Source organism: Bombina bombina, chromosome 6, assembly GCF_027579735.1.
Source record: "Bombina bombina isolate aBomBom1 chromosome 6, aBomBom1.pri, whole genome shotgun sequence".
In the NCBI taxonomy this organism is placed as follows: Eukaryota; Metazoa; Chordata; class Amphibia; order Anura; family Bombinatoridae; genus Bombina; species Bombina bombina.
Window position 1 is genome coordinate 834,644,122 of NC_069504.1, and position 26,042 is coordinate 834,670,163.

Sequence of the window (26,042 nt, forward strand, 5' to 3'; positions counted from 1 at the left end):
ATCAGGAAGGTGGGAAGGTAAGGGGATAATCTTACACTAAAGAACATAATTATGATTTTAAAAAAAAGGTCTAACACTGCATATTTTGCAGACTGTCTGCCAGTAGTAGTACTTAAGATGGGGGTGATCATTGGGGGTGGGGGAGGGAATAGAGATGTTTGAGAGGGATCATAGAGGGATCAGAGGGTTGGAAGTGTCAGGTGTGAGGCTGATCTCTACTCTTAACCTTACCTTACCGATTTTATTTATTTGATCGCAGTGAAATGGTGGCATGAAATATACCAAAATGGGCCTAGATCAATACTTTGGGTTGTCTACTAAAAAAAATATATAGTTTTGATAGGTAAATTTAAAAAATACTCTATTTCTGTTTAAATGTAATGATGGCAAAAATGCTTAAAATGCTCTGGTCTTTGGGGGAAGTTTTAGTCTGAAATGCCCGGTCCTTAAGGGGTTAATAAAAAATACAGAGAGAAAAAAGAAAATTGATGATAAAAATAAATTAAAAAGTTGTTTAAAATTGTCCTATCTGAATCATGAAAGTTTAATTGGACTTTACTGTCCCTCTAATGTGGCTCATAAAGACATCTCTCAAAGGTATTTGTGGACAGTGATATGTTTCATAAGCATAAAAATAAAATGTGATTATTTTGAGCAAAGGGACATGTATTTTCCAAAATAAATAAATAAATGAAACCTATAATACCTTTAACATGCTCTCTTTTAGATGAAACAAATAAAAAAAACTACTTTAAAGGGACATAAACCCCAATATTTGTCTTTCATGATTCAGATAGAGCATACAAATTTAAACAACTTTCCAATGTACAGGCAGAAAACCCATTATCAAAACTGCTTGGGACCAGAAAAGGTTTAGTTTTGGAAAATTCTCTTCCCTATACAGACTCACATATGTGTCATTATTAACGGTTAGTCCCTTTATTTAGCGTATATAGAGTTTAGACCTTTAGATTATACTGTGCAGCCTTGCTTCTTATGTAGAACCTGATTTGACAACCAGGAGAGACTTTTTGTACCCATTTCCCACTACACATAACTGACATGGATGTCTATACTATTCACACATTAGACACAATTAAACACTAAACTTTATTATCTGTCAACACATATAGTCCTTTTTCACAATTTGATATTCCCCATTGCCCCTCACTGATTCACTAGCATTAGTAATATCACATATATATACACCATTGCTCCACTTAGCTATATCTCCGTATGATGGATTAAACATTAATTAATAGTATCCATCATACAATTTAGGATTACATGCACTCATATTTTATTATCATTATTACACCAATAGCTCACTCCCAAAATGGATAGCTAAAGATGGGATCACTTTAATATAATATAATATATCTCCACTGAGTTGGAGTACAGGCACTATAAAGTATGCATGTGATTCACTTACTTAAGTATGAATGTTTTAAATTACCTGGCCATAATATATAAACATATTACAACCAGACATAGGCTCTCCTTATATGGGGTGGTAACTGAGAATTATCAAGTGCTTAGGATTGGTCAATACAAGTCCTTAGTAATCTGATGATTTGGGCTGTAATAGGACAGGACTGCTGATGAGTCAAATGACACGTAGTATGACAAATACGGAAGTCATTTCCATGCCTAACAATAGGCTTGAGTGCCTGCGTGTACGCAATCACGACTTGGGAATTTACACCGTAAAGTAATACACATTGAGGGCCACATCAATCAATTCAGTTTATATTATCCCATCTCACTATTTGGGAATCCATACCATAAGGTAATTAGTGATGTCGCGAACCTAAAATTTTCGGTTCGCGAACCGCGGACTCGAACTTCCGGAATTGTTCGCGAACGCGCGAACCGCGCGAACCGCCATTGAATTCAATAGGCATGCGAACTTTAAAACCTACAAGGACTCTTTCTGGCCACAATAGTGATGGAAAAGTTGTTTCAAGGGTCCTAACACCTGGACTGTTGCATGCTGGAGGGGGATCCCTGGCAAAACTCCCATGGAAAATTACATAGTTGATGCAGAGTCTGCTTTTAAGCCATAATGGGTCTAAATCAACTAACATTCCCAAAGTGGCTGTCTCAAAACATCCCGGACAGAAGATAGATTGATAGTGATAGATAGGATAGATAGATATACATAGATTGATAGTTAGATAGAATCGATAGAAGAGAAATAGATATATTTGTTAGATATATAATTACCCTAATAAATTCTAATAATCAAACATGCGTTCTTGGACCCAACTAGCTTGTGTCAATTAGTACTTTTCTTAGCACTTTAATCCCTGTTCCCCCCCCCCCTATCGTGGGAGTTCTATATGGCCTGCCAGATTACCCTGAAAAATTATAATAATAAGACATGTGGTCTGCTACCTATTTTAACGAGGTTGTGTTTTAAGTACTACCATTCTTAGCACTTTAATCTCTGTAACTCCCCCTATTTGGTGAGGTCTATACGGCCTGGATGATTACCCATACAAAATATAATAATAAGACATCTGCTCTTGGTCTGCGACCCATGGTAACTATGTTGTGTTAATTAGTAATGTCCTTCGCATTTTAATAGCTGTTACTCATACTCACCCTATCGGTGGAGGTCTATATGGCCTGCATGATTACCCTTACAAAATATAACAACCAAACATATGTTCTGGGACCCATGGTAAGTAGGTTGTGTTATGTAGTACTGTTCTTTGCATTTTCATACCTGTTACAACACCAAATGGTGGCAGGTCTATCTGTCCTTCATGATTAGCTGCACCCAAACCCAAAAAAAAGCTGAGTGGTCTTAGACTAACACCCATGGCTAACTCTGTTGTTTCAATTAGTACTATTCTTAGCACTTTCATCCCTGTTATGGGCGGTCTACATGGCCATCATGATTAGCCGAACAAAATACTACAATCCAACCTTTGCTCAGTCTTCATAGGCCCTTCATTGTCTGTATTTTGATAGTACAGTTCTTATTATTTTTATAGCTGATACAACACCGAATGTTGTCAGCTCTATATGGCCTGCATGATTAGCTGCACCCAATACAAAAATAAATCCAAGCGGTCTTGGATTAACACCCATGGCTAACTCTGTTGTTTCAAGTAGTACTATTCTTAGCACTTTCATCTCATCATCCCTGTTACTTCCAGGACTCTCGGTGGTGGTGGTCTACATGGCCATCATGATTAGCCTAACCAAATACTACAATCCAACCTTGGCTCAGTCTTCCTAAGGCCCTTCATTGGCTGTATTTTGCTAGTACTGTTCTTATTACTATGGTGGTCTACATGGCCATCATGATTAGCCTAACCAAATACTACAATCCAACCTTGGCTCAGTCTTCCTAAGGCCCTTCATTGGCTGTATTTTGGTAGTACTGTTCTTATTAGTTTAATAGCTGATACGACACCGAATGTTGTCAGCTCTATATGGCCTGCATGAATAGCCGCACCCAAAGCCAAAAATAAGCCAAGCGGTTTTGCACTAACACCCATGGCTAACTCTGTTGTTTCAAGTTCTACTATTCTTAGCTCTTTCATCTCATCATCCCTGTTACTTCCAGGACTCTCGGTGGTGGTGGTCTACATGGCCATCATGATTAGCCTAACCAAATACTACAATCCAACCTTGGCCCAGTCTTCTTAAGGCCCTTCATTGGCTGTATTTTGGTAGTACTGTTCTTATTAGTTTAATAGCTGATACGACACCGAAAGTTGTCAGCTCTATATGGCCTGCATGAATAGCCGCACCCAAAGCCAAAAAAAAGCCAAGCGGTTTTGCACTAAAACCCATGGCTAACTCTGTTGTTTCAAGTTCTACTATTCTTAGCTCTTTCATCTCATCATCCCTGTTACTTCCAGGACTCTCGGTGGTGGTGGTCTACATGGCCATCATGATAAGCCTAACCAAATACTACAATCCAACCTTGGCCCAGTCTTCCTAAGGCCCTTCATTGGCTGTATTTTGGTAGTACTGTTCTTATTAGTTTAATAGCTGATATGACACCGAATATTGTCAGCTCTATATGGCCTGCATGAATAGCCGCACCCAAACCCCAAAAAAAGCCAAGCGGTTTTGCACTAACACCCATGGCTAACTCTGTTGTTTCAAGTTCTACTATTCTTAGCTCTTTCATCTCATCATCCCTGTTACTTCCAGGACTCTCGGTGGTGGTGGTCTACATGGCCATCATGATTAGCCTAACCAAATACTACAATCCAACCTTGGCCCAGTCTTCCTAAGGCCCTTCATTGGCTGTATTTTGGTAGTACTGTTCTTATTAGTTTAATAGCTGATACGACACCGAATGTTGTCAGCTCTATATGGCCTGCATGAATAGCCGCACCCAAAGCCAAAAAAAAGCCAAGCGGTTTTGCACTAACACCCATGGCTAACTCTGTTGTTTCAAGTTCTACTATTCTTAGCTCTTTCATCTCATCATCCCTGTTACTTCCAGGACTCTCGGTGGTGGTGGTCTACATGGCCATCATGATTAGCCTAAGCAAATACTACAATCCAACCTTGGCTCAGTCTTCCTAAGGCCCTTCATTGGCTGTATTTTGCTAGTACTGTTCTTATTACTATGGTGGTCTACATGGCCATCATGATTAGCCTAACCAAATACTACAATCCAACCTTGGCTCAGTCTTCCTAAGGCCCTTCATTGGCTGTATTTTGGTAGTACTGTTCTTATTAGTTTAATAGCTGATACGACACCGAATGTTGTCAGCTCTATATGGCCTGCATGAATAGCCGCACCCAAAGCCAAAAAAAGCCAAGCGGTTTTGCACTAACACCCATGGCTAACTCTGTTGTTTCAAGTTCTACTATTCTTAGCACTTTCATCTCATCATCCCTGTTACTTCCAGGACTCTCGGTGGTGGTGGTCTACATGGCCATCAGGATTAGCCTAACCAAATACTACAATCCAACCTTGGCTCAGTCTTCCTAAGGCCCTTCATTGGCTGTATTTTGCTAGTACTGTTCTTATTACTACATGGTGGTCTACATGGCCATCATGATTAGCCTAACCAAATACTACAATCCAACCTTGGCCCAGTCTTCCTAAGGCCCTTCATTGGCTGTATTTTGGTAGTACTGTTCTTATTAGTTTAATAGCTGATACGACACCGAATGTTGTCAGCTCTATATGGCCTGCATGAATAGCCGCACCCAAAGCCAAAAAAAAGCCAAGCGGTTTTGCACTAACACCCATGGCTAACTCTGTTGTTTCAAGTTCTACTATTCGTAGCTCTTTCATCTCATCATCCCTGTTACTTCCAGGACTCTCGGTGGTGGTGGTCTACTTGGCTCAGTCTTCCTAAGGCCCTTCATTGGCTGTATTTTGGTAGTACTGTCATTCTTTTGAATAAAAGATTACAGTAAAGGCATTGATTTTAGAAACCCACAGATCATTATTTGCAACCGTGAATTTAGAAAAAAAATTGATTACACAGCCGTGACACTTATTTATGCTCAGGCCTTTTTAATACGAGGGTCCCGGAGCCTCAACCGAAACAACAGCATGAAAGAGGAGATATGTCATCCTTTTGAATAATAGATTACAGTAAAGGCATTGATTTTAGAAACCCACAGATCATTATTTGCAACCGTGAATTTAGAAAAAAAAATTGATTACACAGCCGTGACACTTATTTATGCTCAGGCCTTTTTAATACGAGGGTCCCGGAGCCTCAACCAAAACAACAGCATGAAAGAGGAGATATGTCATCCTTTTGAATAAAAGATTACAGGAAAGGCATTGATTTTAGAAACCCACAGATCATTATTTGCAACCGTGAAATTAGACAAAAACATTGATTAGACAGCCGTGACACTTATTTATGCTCAGGCCTTTTTAATACGAGGGTCCCGGAGCCTCAACCGAAACAACAGCATGAAAGAGGAGATATGTCATCCTTTTGAATAAAAGATTACAGGAAAGGCATTGATTTTAGAAACCCACAGATCATTATTTGCAACCGTGAATTTAGAAAAAAAAATTGATTACACACCCTTCACACTTATTTATGCTCAGGCCTTTTTAATACGAGGGTCCCGGAGCCTCAACCGAAACAACAGCATGAAAGAGGAGATATGTCATCCTTTTGAATAAAAGATTACAGGAAAGGCATTGATTTTAGAAAGCAACAGATCATTATTTGCAACCGTGAAATTAGACAAAAACATTGATTAGACAGCCGTGACACTTATTTATACTCAGGCCTTTTTAATACGATGGTCCCGGAGCCTCAACCGAAACAACAGCATGAAAGAGGAGATATGTCATCCTTTTGAATAAAAGAATACAGGAAAGGCATTGATTTTAGAAACCCACAGATCATTATTTGCAACCGTGAATTTAGAAAAAAAAATTGATTACACACCCGTCACACTTATTTATGCTCAGGCCTTTTTAATACGAGGGTCCTGGAGCCTCAACCGAAACAACAGCATGAAAGAGGAGATATGTCATCCTTTTGAATAAAAGATTACAGGAAAGGCATTGATTTTAGAAACAAACAGATCATTATTTGCAACCGTGAATTTAGAAAAAAAATTGATTACACAGCCGTGACACTTATTTATGCTCAGGCCTTTTTAATACGAGGGTCCCGGAGCCTCAACCGAAACAACAGCATGAAAGAGGAGATATGTCATCCTTTTGAATAATAGATTACAGTAAAGGCATTGATTTTAGAAACCCACAGATCATTATTTGCAACCGTGAATTTAGAAAAAAAAATTGATTACACAGCCGTGACACTTATTTATGCTCAGGCCTTTTTAATACGAGGGTCCCGGAGCCTCAACCGAAACAACAGCATGAAAGAGGAGATATGTCATCCTTTTGAATAAAAGATTACAGGAAAGGCATTGATTTTAGAAAGCAACAGATCATTATTTGCAACCGTGAAATTAGACAAAAACATTGATTAGACAGCCGTGACACTTATTTATGCTCAGGCCTTTTTAATACGATGGTCCCGGAGCCTCAACCGAAACAACAGCATGAAAGAGGAGATATGTCATCCTTTTGAATAAAAGATTACAGGAAAGGCATTGATTTTAGAAACCCACAGATCATTATTTGCAACCGTGAATTTAGAAAAAAAAATTTGTTACACAGCCGTCACACTTATTTATGCTCAGGCCTTTTTAATACGAGGGTCCCGGAGCCTCAACCGAAACAACAGTATGAAAGAGGAGATATGTCATACTTTTGAATAAAAGATTACAGGAAAGGCATTGATTTTAGAAAGCCACAGATCATTATTTGGAACCATGAAATTACACAAAAACATTGATTAGACAGCCGTGACACTTATTTATGCTCAGGCCTTTTTAATACGAGGGTCCCGGAGGCTCAACCGAAACAACAGCATGAAAGAGGAGATATGTCATCCTTTTGAATAAAAGATTACAGGAAAGGCATTGATTTTAGAAACCCACAGATCATTATTTGCAACCGTGAATTTAGAAAAAAAAATTGATTACACAGCCGTGACACTTATTTATGCTCAGGCCTTTTTAATACGAGGGTCCCGGAGCCTCAACCGAAACAACAGCATGAAAGAGGAGATATGTCATCCTTTTGAATAAAAGATTACAGGAAAGGCATTGATTTTAGAAACCCACAGATCATTATTTGCAACCGTGAAATTAGACAAAAACATTGATTAGACAGCCGTGACACTTATTTATGCTCAGGCCTTTTTAATACGAGGGTCCCGGAGCCTCAACCGAAACAACAGCATGAAAGAGGAGATATGTCATCCTTTTGAATAAAAGATTACAGGAAAGGCATTGATTTTAGAAACCCACAGATCATTATTTGCAACCGTGAATTTAGAAAAAAAAATTGATTACACACCCTTCACACTTATTTATGCTCAGGCCTTTTTAATACGAGGGTCCCGGAGCCTCAACCGAAACAACAGCATGAAAGAGGAGATATGTCATCCTTTTGAATAAAAGATTACAGGAAAGGCATTGATTTTAGAAAGCAACAGATCATTATTTGCAACCGTGAAATTAGACAAAAACATTGATTAGACAGCCGTGACACTTATTTATACTCAGGCCTTTTTAATACGATGGTCCCGGAGCCTCAACCGAAACAACAGCATGAAAGAGGAGATATGTCATCCTTTTGAATAAAAGAATACAGGAAAGGCATTGATTTTAGAAACCCACAGATCATTATTTGCAACCGTGAATTTAGAAAAAAAAATTGATTACACACCCGTCACACTTATTTATGCTCAGGCCTTTTTAATACGAGGGTCCTGGAGCCTCAACCGAAACAACAGCATGAAAGAGGAGATATGTCATCCTTTTGAATAAAAGATTACAGGAAAGGCATTGATTTTAGAAACCCACAGATCATTATTTGCAACCGTGAATTTAGAAAAAAAATTGATTACACAGCCGTGACACTTATTTATGCTCAGGCCTTTTTAATACGAGGGTCCCGGAGCCTCAACCGAAACAACAGCATGAAAGAGGAGATATGTCATCCTTTTGAATAATAGATTACAGTAAAGGCATTGATTTTAGAAACCCACAGATCATTATTTGCAACCGTGAATTTAGAAAAAAAAATTGATTACACAGCCGTGACACTTATTTATGCTCAGGCCTTTTTAATACGAGGGTCCCGGAGCCTCAACCGAAACAACAGCATGAAAGAGGAGATATGTCATCCTTTTGAATAAAATATTACAGGAAAGGCATTGATTTTAGAAAGCAACAGATCATTATTTGCAACCGTGAAATTAGACAAAAACATTGATTAGACAGCCGTGACACTTATTTATGCTCAGGCCTTTTTAATACGATGGTCCCGGAGCCTCAACCGAAACAACAGCATGAAAGAGGAGATATGTCATCCTTTTGAATAAAAGATTACAGGAAAGGCATTGATTTTAGAAACCCACAGATCATTATTTGCAACCGTGAATTTAGAAAAAAAAATTTGTTACACAGCCGTCACACTTATTTATGCTCAGGCCTTTTTAATACGAGGGTCCCGGAGCCTCAACCGAAACAACAGTATGAAAGAGGAGATATGTCATACTTTTGAATAAAAGATTACAGGAAAGGCATTGATTTTAGAAAGCCACAGATCATTATTTGGAACCATGAAATTACACAAAAACATTGATTAGACAGCCGTGATACATATTTATGCTCAGGCCTTTTTAATACGAGGGTCCCGGAGGCTCAACCGAAACAACAGCATGAAAGAGGAGATATGTCATCCTTTTGAATAAAAGATTACAGGAAAGGCATTGATTTTAGAAACCCACAGATCATTATTTGCAACCGTGAATTTAGAAAAAAAAATTGATTACACACCCGTCACACTTATTTATGCTCAGGCCTTTTTAATACGAGGGTCCCGGAGCCTCAACCGAAACAACAGCATGAAAGAGGAGATATGTCATCCTTTTGAATAAAAGATTACAGGAAAGGCATTGATTTTAGAAAGCCACAGATCATTATTTGCAACCGTGAAATTAAACAAAAACATTGATTAGACAGCCGTGACACTTATTTATGCTCAGGCCTTTTTAATACGAGGGTCCTGGAGCCTCAACCGAAACAACAGCATGAAAGAGGAGATATGTCATCCTTTTGAATAAAAGATTACAGGAAAGGCATTGATTTTAGAAACCCACAGATCATTATTTGCAACCGTGAAATTAGACAAAAACATTGATTAGACAGCCGTGACACTTATTTATGCTCAGGCCTTTTTAATACGAGGGTCCCGGAGGCTCAACTGAAACAACAGCATGAAAGAGGAGATATGTCATACTTTTGAATAAAAGATTACAGGAAAGGCATTGATTTTAGAAACCCAGAGATCATTATTTGCAACAGTGAAATTAGAAAAAAAAATTGATTACACACCCGTGACACTTATTTATGCTCAGGCCTTTTTAATACGATGGTCCCAGAGCCTCAACCGAAACAACAGCATGAAAGAGGAGATATGTCATACTTTTGAATAAAAGATTACAGGAAAGGCATTGTTTTTAGAAACCCACAGATCATTTATATGACCCGTGTAATAGAAAAAAACATTCATTAGACACCGGTTACACTTATTTATCCTCAGGCCTTGTTAATACGAGGGTCCCGGAGCCGCAACTGAAACAACAGCATGAAAGAGGACATATGTCAATCTTTTTTAATTATAGATTACAGGAAAGGCATTGATTTTAGAAACACTGAGATAATTACTTGCAACCGGGAAATAAAAAAAAAAATTGAACAGACACCCAGTACACTTTATTATCCATAGGCCTTTTCAGCAGAGGCTCCAGGACCCTCAACAAAAACAAGAGCAGGGAGCTGGGCATAGGAGTACAATGGAGTGTGACAATAATAATCTGAAGGTGAAGATTGCATAGTTGTGGCATTTTAATTTTGTTATCGTGGGAACTTAGTACTTGCAATGACCTTGCTCTGGTGAATCCAAATCGCAAATGTGTTATTTAAGGCACTGTTTGTCTATTTTTTTGAATATCAGCATTTGTTAAATGAAGCTCAACTTAGGCTGGTGAGAAACGACCTTTCTTCTGGCTATTTGCAAATGTTGTGGCTCTGGACAAACATGTGAATAAGGGGCCATCAGCCATATTCTGCACGCAACCCCTTTGATGATTGACGATAAACATGTGTCACCTGCAAGCAGAGCTCGTTACTTCTGTCTAAATCATCTTCCTGGTATGGACAGGCCACTGTTTCCCACAGCAAGTACGAATTTTGAAATACAAGATTGTCTTGAGTAGGGTAGGAAACCAAAGTTTATTTAATTCAGTACTATCTATCACCACAAAAAATGAACTTCTTGAAGCAACAAAAGTGCCAGCAATTTCATGTGCTTATGGATGACAAGGACGTCATGTCCTTTGGTGCACAGAGATGGAGACGATTTTTGCCCTCACCGCACACTACCCAGATGTCTCAAACATCACCAGAAACACAATACAGCCACTCTTGTGAAGTTCCTGGTGTTCCGGTAGCCATCTCTTTGCGCTCCTAAAGGAATACTTTATCAGTGTTTTTGTATACATCCATCAACAGCTTCGGAGACTGTGGTGACGCACATGTTATTTACTGTTGTTCCAGCTGTGGCAATATCAATTGGCATGAAAAAGTTAAGATTTGTGGGTTGTGGAGCCTATAGCTGTTAAGGTAGGACGTGTGTTTGAGGAGCTCCAGGTCTTACAAGTTACTTTGGAGTTAGTTTTCAACCTTAATTTAATTTTCTTTTTTGGATTCATAGTCACACTTTCTGGGGCTATCCAAGAGGAGCCTGGTAAAAGCAGTAGTAGTCACCCCTTATATCAACGGGTACGGAGACCTGTTTTTTGCGTTTCCAATATTGCGCCGTACCCCAAACTAATCCTGAATGAAAAAAAAATAATTAAAATTTGGACTAGTGACGCACATTTTATGCACGCTGTGGCAATTGCAATTTGCAATAAAAATAATCTGCTAACAACAACCACTACCTACGACCACACCTGACTCCTGAAGTCATGCTTCAGTTATTAAGTCAAGTTAAATTAATTTTTTTTTTCTTTATTATTATGCGCAGCAGAGGCTTCAGGACCCTCAACAAAACCAGCAGCAGGAAAGAGGACATATGGCATCCTTTTGAAAAAAATGATTATAGGAAAGGCATTGATTTTAGAAACACAGAGATCATTAGTTGCAACCGTGAAATCACAAAAAACTTCGATTATACACCAAGTACACTTATTTATCCTTAGGCCTTTTTAGCAGAGGCTCCAGGACCCTCCACAAAACCAGCAGCATGAAAGAGGACATATGGCATCCTTTAGAAAATTAGATTACAGGAAAGGCATTGATTTTAGAAACACAGAGATCATTAGTTGCAACCGTGAAATCACAAAAAACTTCGATTATACACCAAGTACACTTATTTATCCTTAGGCCTTTTTAGCAGAGGCTCCAGGACCCTCAACAAAAACAAGAGCAGGGAGGTGGGCATAGGAGTACAATGGAGTGTGACAATAATAATGTGAAGGGGAAGATTGCGGAGTTGTGTCATTTTAATTTTGTTATTGTGGGAAATACTAGCAATGACCTTGCTCTGGTGAATCCATATTGCAAATGTGTTTTTTAAGGCACTGTTTGTCTATTTATTGAATATCAGCATTTGGTAATTGAAGCTCAACTTAAGGCTGGTGAGAACCGACCTCTCTTCTGGCTGTTTGCAAATGTTGTTGCTCTGGACAAACATGTGAATAAGGGGCCATCAGCCATATTCTGCACGCAACCCCTTTGATGATTGACGATAAACATGTGTCACCTGCAAGCAGAGCCTGTTACTTCTGTCTAAATCATCTTCCTGTTATGGACAGCCCACTGTTTCCCACAGCAAGTCCGAAGCTTGAACTACAAGATTGTCTTGAGTATGGTAGGAAACCAAAGTTTATTTAATTCAGTACTATCTATCACCACAAAAAATGAACTTCTTGAAGCAACAAAAATGCCAGCAATTTCATGTGCTTATGGATGACAAGGACGTCCTGTCCTGTGGTGCACAGAGATGGAGAGGATTTTTGCCCTCCCTGTACACTACCCAGATGTCTACAACATAACCAGAAACACAAGACAGCCACTTTTGTGAAGTTCCTGGAGTGTTCCGGTAGCCATCTCTTTGCGCCCCAAAAGGAATTCTTTATTGTTGTTTTTGTATACATCCGACAATAGATTCGGAGACTGTGGTGATGCACATGTTAGTTACTGTTATTCCAGCTGTGGCAATATCAATTGGCATTAAAAAGGTAAGATTTGGGTGGGCGGAGCCTATACCTGTTGCGGTAGGACGTGTGTTTGAGGAGCTCCGGGTCTTACAATTTACTTAGGAGTAATTTTTCAACCTTAATTTAATTTTCTTTTTGGGATTCATACTCACACTTTCTGGAGGAGCCTGGTAAAAGCACTAGTAGTCACCCCTTATATCAACGGGTACCGAGACCTGTTTTTTGCCTTTCCAATGTTGCGCCGTACCCCAAACTAATCATGAATGAAAAAAAAACAACTTAAAATTTGGACTAGTGACGCACATTTTATGCACGCTGTGGCAATTGCAATTTGCAATAAAAATAATCTGCTAACAACAACCACTACCTACGACCACACCTGACTCCTGAAGTCATGCTTCAGTTATTAAGTCAAGTTAAATTAATTTTTTTTTCTTTATTATGCGCAGCAGAGGCTCCAGGACCCTCGACAAAACCAGCAGCAGGAAAGAGGACATATGGCATCCTTTGGAAAAAATGATTATAGGAAAGGCATTGATTTCAGAAACACAGAGATCATTAGTTGCAAACGGTAAATCGAAAAAAACATTGATTAGACACCCAGTACACTTATTTTTCATTAGGCCTTTTTAATAAGAGGCTCCCGGAGCCTCAACCGAAACAACAGCATCAAAAAGTACATATGGCATCCTTGTGAATAATAGATTACTGGAAAGGCATTGATTTTAGAAACCCGTGGATAATTTTTTGCAAACGTGGAATCTAAAAAAACATAGATTATACACCCAGTACACTTCTTTATGCTTAGGCCTTTTTAGCAGAGGCTCCAGGACCCTCCACAAAACCAGCAGCTTGAAAGAGGACATATGGCATCCTTTAGAAAATTAGAGTACAGGAAAGGCATTGATTTTAGAAACACAGAGATCAATAGTTGCAACCGTGAAATCACAAAAAACTTTGATTACACACCAAGTACACTTATTTATCTTTAGGCCTTTTTAGCAGAGGCTCCAGGACCCTCCACAAAACCAGCAGCATGAAAGAGGACATATGGCATACTTTAGAAAATTAGATTACAGGAAAGGCATTGATTTTAGAAACACAGAGATTATTAGTTGCAACCGTGAAATCTAAAAAACATAGATTATACACCCAGTACACTTATTTATCCTTAGGCCTTTTTAGAAGAGTGTCCCGGAGCCTCAACAGAAAGAACAGCATGAAAGAGGACATATGGCATCCTTTTGAAAAATAGATTACAGGAAAGGCATTGATTTTAGAAAGACAGAAAAAAATTGTTACAAACGGGAAATCTAAAAAAACATTGAATAGACACCCAGTACACTTCTTTATCCTTCGGCCTTTTGAGCAGAGGCTCCAGGACACTCAACAAAACCAGCAGTAGGAAATAGGACATATGGCATCCTTTGTGAAAAAAAGATTATAGGAAAGGCATTGATTTTAGAAACCCGGGGATAATTTGTTGCAACCGTGAATTTGAATTAAAAAAAAAGATTGGATGGACACCAGGTACAATTCTTTATCCATAATGCCTTTTTATAAGAGGGTCCAGGACCCTCAAACAAAAAACCAGCAGGAAAGAGAACATATGGCATACTTTTTAACAATACAGTAAGAGTACAGGAAAGGCATTGATTTTAGAAACCCATAGATAATTTTTTGCAAATGTAAATTTGAATCAAAAAAATGATTCGATGGACACCCAGTACACCACTTTCTCCTTAGGCCTTTTTATAAGAGGGTCCTGGACCCTCAAAAAAAACACCAGCAGGAAAGAGGACATATGGCATACTTTTGAAAATTAGATTACAGGAAAGGCATTGATTTTAGAAACACAGAGATCAGTTATATGACCCGGGAAATAGAAAAAAAACATTGATTGGACACCCAGTACACTTCTTTATCCTTAGGCCTTTTTAAAAGAGTGTCCCGGAGCCTCAACAGAAAGAACAGCATGAAAGAGGACAAATGGCATCCTTTTGAAAAATAGATTACAGGAAAGGCATTGATTTTTGAAAGACAGAAAAAATAAGTTACAACTGTGAAATCTAAAAAAACATTGAATAGACACCCAGTACACTTCTTTATCCTTCGGCCTTTTTAGCAGAGGCTCCAGGACACTCAACAAAACCAGCAGTAGGAAAGAGGACATATGGCATCCTTTGTGAAAAAAAGATTATAGGAAAGGCATTGATTTTAGAAACCCGGGGATAATTTGTTGCAACCGTGAATTTGAATTAAAAAAAAAGATTGGATGGACACCAGGTACAATTCTTTATCCATAATGCCTTTTTATAAGAGGGTCCAGGACCCTCAAACAAAAAACCAGCAGGAAAGAGGACATATGGCATTCTTTTGAACAATAGAGTACAGGAAAGGCATAGATTTTAGAAACCCATAAAAAAAAAATTTAAAATGTAAATTTGAATAAAGAAAATGATTCGATGGACAGCCAGTACACCTCTTTCTCCTTAGGCCTTTTTATAAGAGGGTCCTGGACCCTCAAAAAAAACACCAGCAGGAAAGAGGACGTATGGCATCCTTTTGAACAATAGAGTACAGGTACAGCATTGATTTTACAAACCCAGAGATCATTTTGGTCAATTGTTAAATAGAAAAATAAAAATGAGTGGCCAACCAGTACACCTCTTTCTCCTTAGGCCTTTTTATAAGATGGTCCTGGACACTCAAAAAAAAACACCAGCAGGAAAGAGGACATATGGCATCCTTTTGAACAATAGAGTACAGGTACGGCATTGATTTTACAAAACCAGAGATCATTTAGGTCAAATGAGAAATAGAAAATAAAAATGAGTGGACACCCAGTACACCTCTTTCACCTTAGGCCTTTTTATAAGAGTGTCCAGGACCCTCAAACAAAATACCAGCAGGAAAGAGAACATATGGCATACTTTGGAACAATAGAGTACTGGTACGGCATTGATTTGTGAAACCCACAGATAATTGTTTGTAAAAGTGAAATAGCACCAAAAACCATGCTTGGACTCCCACTCCAGGTCGTTCACCTTCAGCTTTTTTATAAGAGGGTCCAGCACCCTCAACAGAAACAACTGCAGGAAACACCACCACATATGCCATCCTTTTGCACAAGCATCCATTTTAGAAACCCAAAGATAATTGAGAGGAACCAGGAACATTTTTATAAAAACTGGATGGGGCAACCATTACTACAGGTCGTTCTCCTTCAGCCTTTTTATATCATGGGCCACGACCCGCAACAGGCACAACAGCATGAAACAAAACATATGCCACCCTTTTGCACAATAGAGTACAGGTATCTCATAGATGGAACACGGAGATAATTTAGATCAACCAAGAGACGGATAAAGATGCTTGGTCGGTCCTACTCTTTCAAATTTGTTGCATTTTGCGTTCAATTGAATGGTCCACCGGATATGAGTGATGTGTAAAGTTGTACAATTCGTAACAGTTTAATCACTAGTGTTAGGTGCCTTATTTTTTTTATTTTAGTTTTGTACCCACAGAGATGCAGCAGAGGCCAGAAAAATTAGGAATGTACAAATGACTGAAACATTGGGGTATTGTTGGAGCAACTGCTGTAGCAGCGGCCAGAAAAATCGATGCTTGTAAAACATTTATAAAGTGCCCTAAAAGCTTGTGGCTTGAACACTAGTTGTTGGTGGATAAGTCAAGCAAGTCCTCCATCTTTATAACCAAAAAAAAAAGGCCAGCCTGTGTACCAGTTGTAGCCCAAGGCAGCTCATATCATCATCAGTAGTTTTTTATTCAAATGTATCGCCCAATGTCAGTCCCTTCGGGATCCAGCCCTCATTCATTTTTATAAAAGTGAGATAGTCAAGGCTTTTTTGACCTAGGCGACTTCTCTTCTCAGTGACAAAACCTCCTGCTGCACTAAAAGTCCTTTCGGACAGGACACTTGAAGCGGGGCAGGCCAGAAGTTCCATTGCAAATTGGGATAGCTCCGGCCACAAGTCCAGCCTGCACACCCAGTAGTCAAGGGCTCCATCGCTCCTGAGAGTGTCGAGATCCGCAGTTAAAGCTAGGTAGTCTGCTACCTGTCGGTTGAGTCTTTCTCTAAGGCTGGATCCCGAAAGGCTCTGATGGTGCATGGGAGTTAAAAAGGTACGCATGTCCTCCATCAACAAGACGTCAGGAAAGCGCCCGGTCCTTGCCGCCGTGGTCGTGGGAGGAGGAGGATTAATTTCATCTCTTCCCCTGTTACATTCCCGTGGTGCTGTGACATCACCCTTATACGCTGTATAAAGCATAGTTTTTAATTTATTATGAAAATGCTCCATCCTTTCCGACTTGCGGGAATTTGGTAACATTTCAGGCACTTTATGCTTATACCGGGGGTCGAGGAGCGTGGACACCCAGTACAGGTCGTTCTCCTTCAGCTTTTTTATACGAGGGTCCCTCAACAGGCACGACAGCATGAAAGAACCCATTTGAACAAGGTTGGATGCTGAGCTAATCATGTCGCGTTCCTCCTCCTCACTGATCTCACTGATGGTATCTTCTTCCCCCCAGCCACGTACAACACCACGGGTACCAGAGAGGTGACAACAACGAGCACCCTGGGATGACTGTTGTGCTCGGTCTTCCTCCTCCTCATCCTCCCCAAAGCCACATTCCTCCTCTGACTCCTCTTCCTCACAATCCTCTTCCTGCGTTGCCGCAGGTCCAGCAAGCAATGCTGATTCGGCTGTTTGTGGGGGTGATGGACACCACAACTCTTCCTCTTCCTCTTCACGCTCATCTACTGCCTGATCCAGCACTCTTCGCAGGGCACGCTCCAGGAAGAAAACAAATGGTATGATGTCGCTGATGGTGCCTTCGGTGCGACTGACAAGGTTTGTCACCTCCTCAAAAGGACGCATGAGCCTACAGGCATTGCGCATGAGCGTCCAGTAATTTGGCAAAAATATCCCCAGCTCCCCAGAGGCTGTCCTAGCACCCCAGTCATACAAATACTCATTAACAGCTTTTTCTTGTTGGAGCAGGCGATCAAACATTAGGAGTGTTGAATTCCACCGTGTCGGGCTGTCGCAAATCAAGCGCCTCAATGGCAGGTTGTTTCGACGCTGGATATCAGACAAGTGCGCCATGGCCATATAGGAACGCCTGAAATGGCCACACACCTTCCTGGCCTGCTTCAGGACGTCCTGTAAGCCTGGGTACTTATGGACAAATCGTTGTACAATCAGATTACACACATGTGCCATGCACGGCACATGTGTCAACTTGCCCAATTTCAATGCCGCCACCAAATTACTTCCATTGTCAGAAAACAACCTTGCCAATCTCCAGTTGGTGCGGAGTCAGCCACTGATCCACCTGTGCGTTCAGGGCGGTCAGGAGTGCTGGTGCGGTGTGACTCTCCGCTTTCAGGCAAGTCAACCCCAAGACGGCGTGACACTGCCGTACCCGGGATGTAGCATAGTACCTGGGGAGCTGGGGGGGTGCCATAGATGTGGAGCAAGACGCAGAAGTTGAAGAGGACTCAGCCGAGGAAGAGGTTATGGAAGAGGATGGAGTAGGAGGAGTAGAGGAGGTAGCAGCAGGCCTGCCTGCAAGTCGTGGCGGTGTCACCAACTCTTCTGCAGAGCCACGCATTCCATGCTTGTCAGAAGTCAGCAGGTTTACCCAATGCGCAGTGTAGGTGATGTACCTGCCCTGACCATGCTTTGCAGACCAGCTATCCGTGGTCATATGGACCCTTGCCCCAACGCTGTGTGCCAGACATGCCATAACTTCCTTTCTCACAACAGAGTACAGGTTTGGGATTGCCTTTTGTGAAAATAAATTTCTGCCAGGTACCTTCCACTGCGGTGTCCCAATAGATACAAATTTTTTGAAAGCATCAGACTCCACCAGCTTGTATGGTAAAAGCTGGCGGCTAAGAGTTCAGACAAGCCAGCTGTCAGACGCCGGGCAAGGGGGTGACTTTGAGAAATTGGCTTCTTACGCTCAAACATGTCCTTGACAGACACCTGACTGTGGGCAGATGACCAGGAACTGCTACGTAAGAGAGACTGAGTGGAGGATGGTTGAGAGGGGGCAAGGAGGACAGCACTGGTTGACGTGGCTGAAGATGCTGGAGCAGGAGGAGGAGGGCGGCTTTCACTTTGTGTGCTGCTTCTACTCATGTGTTCTTCCCATCGGCCTTTGTGATGGGAGACCATGTGCCTTCGCAAAGCAGTTGTACCTAGGTGGCTGTTGGACTTCCCACGACTCAGTTTCTTTTGGCACAGGTTGCAAATGGCATCGCTGTTGTCAGAGGCAGACACACACAAAAAATGCCACACTGCTGAGCTCTGCGATGACGGCATTCTGGTGGTGGCAACAGCATGCGCTGATGGGCGTCGGCGGGCTGTCTGGCTGACCCCTGGTGACGATGCATGCTGTCTGACTGTGCCACTAGCTCCTTGAGACGACCTCCCCGTGCTTCCAAATCGTCTCCTCCTCCTCCTCCTCTCTGTCTCCCCATCTGAACTTTCCCCCTCTTCTTCTTCTCTTCTAGCAGGCACCCACGTGACATCCACCGACACATCATCATCAACTGCTTCACTTGTATCTGAAACATCAAGAAAGGAAGCAGCAGCGGGTACAACATCACGATCATCATCACACCGTACCTCCATGTCGGTAATGCTGCCTGACTGAGACTGATCACTATTATCTACATCCTCTGTCAATGATGGTTGCGCATCACTCATTTCTTCAAAATGATGTGTCAATAACTCCTGTGACAGATCAAGTGAAGCGGCTGTGGTGCTAGTGTTGGTGGTGGCGACAGGCGGCGGAGTGTCACTGGTCACTTGAGACCTGCCCAAAGCACAGCTGGACTTAGATGGTGCATCAAGGTTAGGAGGACTAGCAGCGGAAGCTGAAGAAGATTGGGTTTCCTGTGTTAGCCATTCAACTAGGTCCTCCTCAGAAGTTTTTGCATCCCCCCTGGCACCCGGCGTCTGAACAATGTGCATATTTGTAGGGTCTAAAGGAATCACAGCACCACGACCACGACCACGGAACCTGCGGGGTGGCCTGCCTCTGCCTGTCATTTTTTTTTAAATGGACACTAACAATACTATTACACCAATTGAGTGGTGGCACTGTGAAAGTGGGCACAGTATACGCTGTGAGACTGACAACATCAAAAAAGACAGATGTTTTAAAAATCACACATTGTTAATTTTTTGAAATATTACTAGTACTGTGGCAACAAATATGATTGTTTGGCACTATTTGGCAAATGAGCCTGTCTGGCACACACACTGGGAGAAAGGAAACTGCAATTCAATGGCACTAGTAGACTGAAGAATCACAGTCAAAACAGTTATGATTAACAAAAATTCCAATCCTGTTACAATAAATATGAGTGGTGGCACTAATTGGCTAGTTGGGACTGGTACACAGGCAGGCAGGCAGGAGGAAAATGCAATTCAAGGGCACTAGTAGACTGCAGATTGACAGTCAAAACAGTGTTAATTGACAAATTTTGCAATACTGTTAAAAGAAATATGATTGCTAGCACTAATTGGATAGTTGGGCCTGGCACACAGGCTGGCAGGCAGTAGAAAAGTGCAATTCAATGGCACAAGCAAAATGAGGATTAAGATCAACCATCAAGATTTTTTTTATTTAAATTAGTAACTATACTGTGACAACAATTAGGATTGGTGTAAATAGTTGGCAAGACGGCCTGGCACAAAAGGATGGCAGGCAGGAGGGAGATGCAATTCAAGGACACTAGGAGACTGATTACTGACAGTCTAAACAGTGATGATTGACAATTTTTCAATACTGTTAACAGAAATATGATTGCTGACAACAATTGGCTAGGTGTGGGCCTGGCTCACAGCAGGCTGCAAGGCAGGAGGAAAGTGCGTTTCAATGGCACCAGCAAACTGACGATTCAAATCACAGCAACTATTACCAAAAATTTTAATTTGTAATTATTAGAATACTGTCACAACAAATATGATTGGTGTAAATATTTTTTAAGTAGGCCTGGCACACAGGCTTGGAAGGCTGTAGAAAAGTGCAATTCAAAGGCACGAGCAAACTGAGGGTTAAGATCATCAACAATAAAGATTTTTTTAATTTTAATTAGTAACTATACTGTGACAAAAAATTAGGATTGGTGTAAATAGTTGGCAAGACGGCCTGGCACAAAAGGATGGCAGGCAGGAGGGAGATGCAATTCAAGGACACTAGGAGACTGATTACTGACAGTCTAAACAGTGATGATTGACAATTTTTGCAATACTGTTAACAGAAATATGATTGCTGACAACAATTGGCTAGGTTGGGGCCTGGCTCACAGCAGGCTGCAAGGCAGGAGGAAAGTGCGTTTCAATGGCACCAGCAAACTGACGATTCAAATCACAGCAACTATTACCAAAAATTTTAATTTTTAATTATTAGAATACTGTCACAACAAATATGATTGGTGTAAATATTTTTTAAGTAGGCCTGGCACACAGGCTTGGAAGGCTGTAGAAAAGTGCAATTCAAAGGCACGAGCAAACTGAGGGTTAAGATCATCAACAATAAAGATTTTTTTAATTATAATTAGTAACTATACTGTGACAAAAAATTAGGATTGGGTATAAATAGTTGGCAAGACGGCCTGGCACAAAAGGATGGCAGGCAGGAGGGAGATGCAATTCAAGGACACTAGGAGACTGATTACTGACAGTCTAAACAGTGATGATTGACAATTTTTGCAATACTGTTAACAGAAATATGATTGCTGACAACAATTGGCTAGGTGGGGGCCTGGCTCACAGCAGGCTGCAAGGCAGGAGGAAAGTGCGTTTCATTGGCACCAGCAAACTGACGATTCAAATCACAGCAACTATTAATAAAAATTTTAATTTTTAATTATTAGAATACTGTCACAACAAATATGATTGGTGTAAATATTTTTTAAGTAGGCCTGGCACACAGGCTTGGAAGGCTGTAGAAAACTGCAATTCAAAGGCACGAGCAAACTGAGGGTTAAGATCATCAACAATAAAGATTTTTTTAATTTTAATTAGTAACTATACTGTGACAAAAAATTAGGATTGGTGTAAATAGTTGGCAAGACGGCCTGGCACAAAAGGATGGCAGGCAGGAGGGAGATGCAATTCAAGGACACTAGGAGACTGATTACTGACAGTCTAAACAGTGATGATTGACAATTTTTGCAATACTGTTAACAGAAATATGATTGCTGACAACAATTGGCTAGGTGGGGGGCCTGGCTCACAGCAGGCTGCAAGGCAGGAGGAAAGTGCGTTTCAATGGCACCAGCAAACTGACGATTCAAATCACAGCAACTATTACCAAAAATTTTAATTTTTAATTATTAGAATACTGTCACAACAAATATGATTGGTGTAAATATTTTTTAAGTAGGCCTGGCACACAGGCTTGGAAGGCTGTAGAAAAGTGCAATTCAAAGGCACGAGCAAACTGAGGGTTAAGATCATCAACAATAAAGATTTTTTTAATTTTAATTAGTAACTATACTGTGACAAAAAATTAGGATTGGTGTAAATAGTTGGCAAGACGGCCTGGCACAAAAGGATGGCAGGCAGGAGGGAGATGCAATTCAAGGACACTAGGAGACTGATTACTGACAGTCTAAACAGTGATGATTGACAATTTTTCAATACTGTTAACAGAAATATGATTGCTGACAACAATTGGCTAGGTGTGGGCCTGGCTCACAGCAGGCTGCAAGGCAGGAGGAAAGTGTGTTTCAATGGCACCAGCAAACTGACGATTCAAATCACAGCAACTATTACCAAAAATTTTAATTTTTAATTATTAGAATACTGTCACAACAAATATGATTGGTGTAAATATTTTTTAAGTAGGCCTGGCACACAGGCTTGGAAGGCTGTAGAAAAGTGCAATTCAAAGGCACGAGCAAACTGAGGGTTAAGATCAACACTAAAAAATTTTTTTATTTAAATTAATAACTATACTGTCTGACTGTGACAACAATTATGATTGGTGTAAATAGTTGGCTAGACGGCCTGGCACAAAAGGCTGGCAGTGGCAGGCAGGAGGTAAATGAAATTCAATGGCCCTAGGAGACTGAATATTTGCAGTCCAAAAAATTATGTTTTTTTTTTTTTATTACTGTTACAAGAATTGTGATTGGTGCCACTAATTGGCTACTTGGGCCTGGCAGACAGGCTGGCAGATATGAGTCGTGGATGGTAGGTAGGGCAGTAATTTAACACAGTATGCTGTGTAAGTGACAAAAACACAGGACTGATAGAAAATTAAGTTACATTACACTAGCAAAATATTTTAAAATTTTAGATTTTAATATTAAAATTATGTTAAGAAGTGCAATGCACATATGACTCTATGAGTGGTCGCACTGGCTGGCTGCTACGTAGGGCAGCAATTATAACAACAGTATGCTGTGTAAGTCAGATAGACAGTTAGACACAGGCCTGATAGAAAATACAATTAGATTACACTAGCATAATGATTTAAAGACTTTTTTTTGGAAATTTTAAGAAAAAGGTTAAGCACATACATATGAGTCGTGGCTGATAGCCTTGGAAGGGCAGCTATTAAAAACAGTAGGCTATGTATGTCGGATACACACACGCCTGATAGAAAATACTATTAGATTACACTAGAAAAATGATTGAAATTATTTTTTTGGGGGGGGAAATTAAAAAAAGGTTAAACACATATGAGTCGTGGCTCATAGACTAGGGAGGGCAGCAAGTAAACACAGTAGGCTCTCTATGTCAGCAAAACACACAGGCCGGATAGAAAATTAGATTTGATTACACTAGCAAACAAATTTAAACTTTTTTTTTATATTAAAATTAAGGTGAAAGAAAAATAGATATGAGTGCTGGGTGGCTGCCTGGGACAGACCAATTAACCAAAAGACTGAAAAAAAAGAGGTATATTAATGCTGAGTGAGCCTGACAGACACAGGCATGATAGTAAATGTAATTAGATTACACTAGAAAAATATTTTTTTGTGTTTTTTTTTTAAATTAAAAATAATGTATAAACGGATATTAACACTGCTGGCTGCTGGCTGGCGCAGAGCAATGAACCAGAGTATATGCTGTGTGACACTGGCCTGATAGAAAATGAAAAAAAATTACACTAGAAAAATAATTATATTTTTGGGTTAGTTAAATTTAAACTAATGTTGTTAGGGAGATATCAGTGGTGGCAGTAGTCACAACATATGCTGTGAGCCTTAAACACACAGCTGAAAGCCAGGCAAATGCTAATAAAAAAAAAAAACGGCACGAAATATAGCCCTAAAAAGGGCTTTTTGGGGTGCTGTGCTTGCAGCAGAGATGAGTGGAGTCCTTCTGGACTGTAAATACACTAGCCTAGCTATGTTTTTCCTATTAATGTCAGGAGCAAAAACACAACACGTCCTCTCATTAAAAAAGCAAGGTCATTATGAGTCTAAAATGGCGGATTCCGAGTAGCTGGGAGTGTCTGTGAGGGAGTGTCTAATGTTGATTGGCTCTAATGTGTCAGGCGGCTGTGACATAAAGGGTCAAAGTTTCCACAATGATGACACATAGGGGCGGATCGAACATCACCATGTGTTCGCCCACAAACGCGAACGCGAACAACCTATTTTCGCTGTGAACCGTTCGCGGGGGAACAGTTCGGGACATCACTAAAGGTAATACACAATCTGAGCCACATCGATCAAGTAAGTAAAATGTTTATATTATCCAACCTCTCATATGATAAATAGAATTGCCCTAAGCTCTTGCGGGTGATATATGGGCCTCTCTTATTCTTGATATAGTCAAACAGAATAAGCAATTTTAAACAAATGCTCATACGATCTAATGGTGCTTACCGTAGTGTCCCTGTTGAAAGAGATGGAAGCCCAGGATGCCAAGATCAAGCAAAGTAGAGAGGAGTTGTTGAAGGCGATGTCACCGGAAGATCTCACTCTATTGGAAGCCCACATTGATGAGTAAATCAAGACGGCACAAAATGAAATTAAAGAAACCAAGAGGGTTAAATTTCTCAGAGACGAGGATGATTATCGCAAAGGCTTTGTGTACAAGTGGCGTCACAGTGGTCATGGCAACCGACCAGCCAATAGAGGAAGACGCAATACCTACGCACGCAATCAACGTCATCAGAGAGGGACAACAGGAGCGCCATCACAGGACAGCTCCTCCGAACAATCGGCTTCCCCTTTAGAAGCGAGTGGAGAAGAAAGCAGCGCAGAGGAGGCAGGAAACACAGTAAGCGGCACCAAGAAAAGCGGAATGACAACAAGAAGAAATTACAAACCGAAGAAAACCCAAAACCCCAAGTAAACTGCATTGCGCAGAGAGACAGTACTGTCATTAATATATCTGGACATATGTTAACAGAATCTGAACAAGGACTGTTAGATAAAGGCCTTTCCTTTTGTCCATCTGCTAGCACAATTTGTTTTGAGTTAGAAAAGGATCTGTATAAATTTTTTAGGAGTATTAAGCTTAAATACTGGTTTGCCAATTATATGTGTGATTACAATGCATCTCAAAAAGTAAATTGTAGTAAATGGTCTCTTTCTGAAATGGGGCTTGTTAAAAAAAAACAGTTCGTTTAATCCAAGTGTGAATGAACATAGTATAAACACATACATAAAGCTGGTAGAACAGGATATACAAAAATTGAGAAAAACACATAACTGCAAGAAAAAACATTGCACCAATTTTACATCTAATGATCAAAAAGCTTTAAACTCCTTAAATAATCAAAAGGATCTAATTTTTAAAGGGGCGGACAAGGGAGGGGCCTTAGTACTTATGGATAGAATGTATTACATAGGAGAAATAAAGGGGCAATTACAGGATCACACTAAATATATGAAACTAAATTATAATCCTGTTAATTTATTACAAAAAGAAATTTCACATATTTTGGAGCAAGCTTACAATGATCACATCATAGATAAAAAGCTAAAAGAATATCTTTTTGTACAGAACCCACGAACACCCATATTCTATTCAGTACCTAAGGTCCACAAGGATGTAAAAAGACCCCCTGGTAGGCCCATTGTCTCCAGTGTTCAATCTGTATTTTCTAACATCTCTATATTTGTTGACAAAATCTTACAACCAGAGGTTAACAAAATGTCTTCATATATTAAGGATACAAATCATTTTCTTGAAAAAGCTAAAA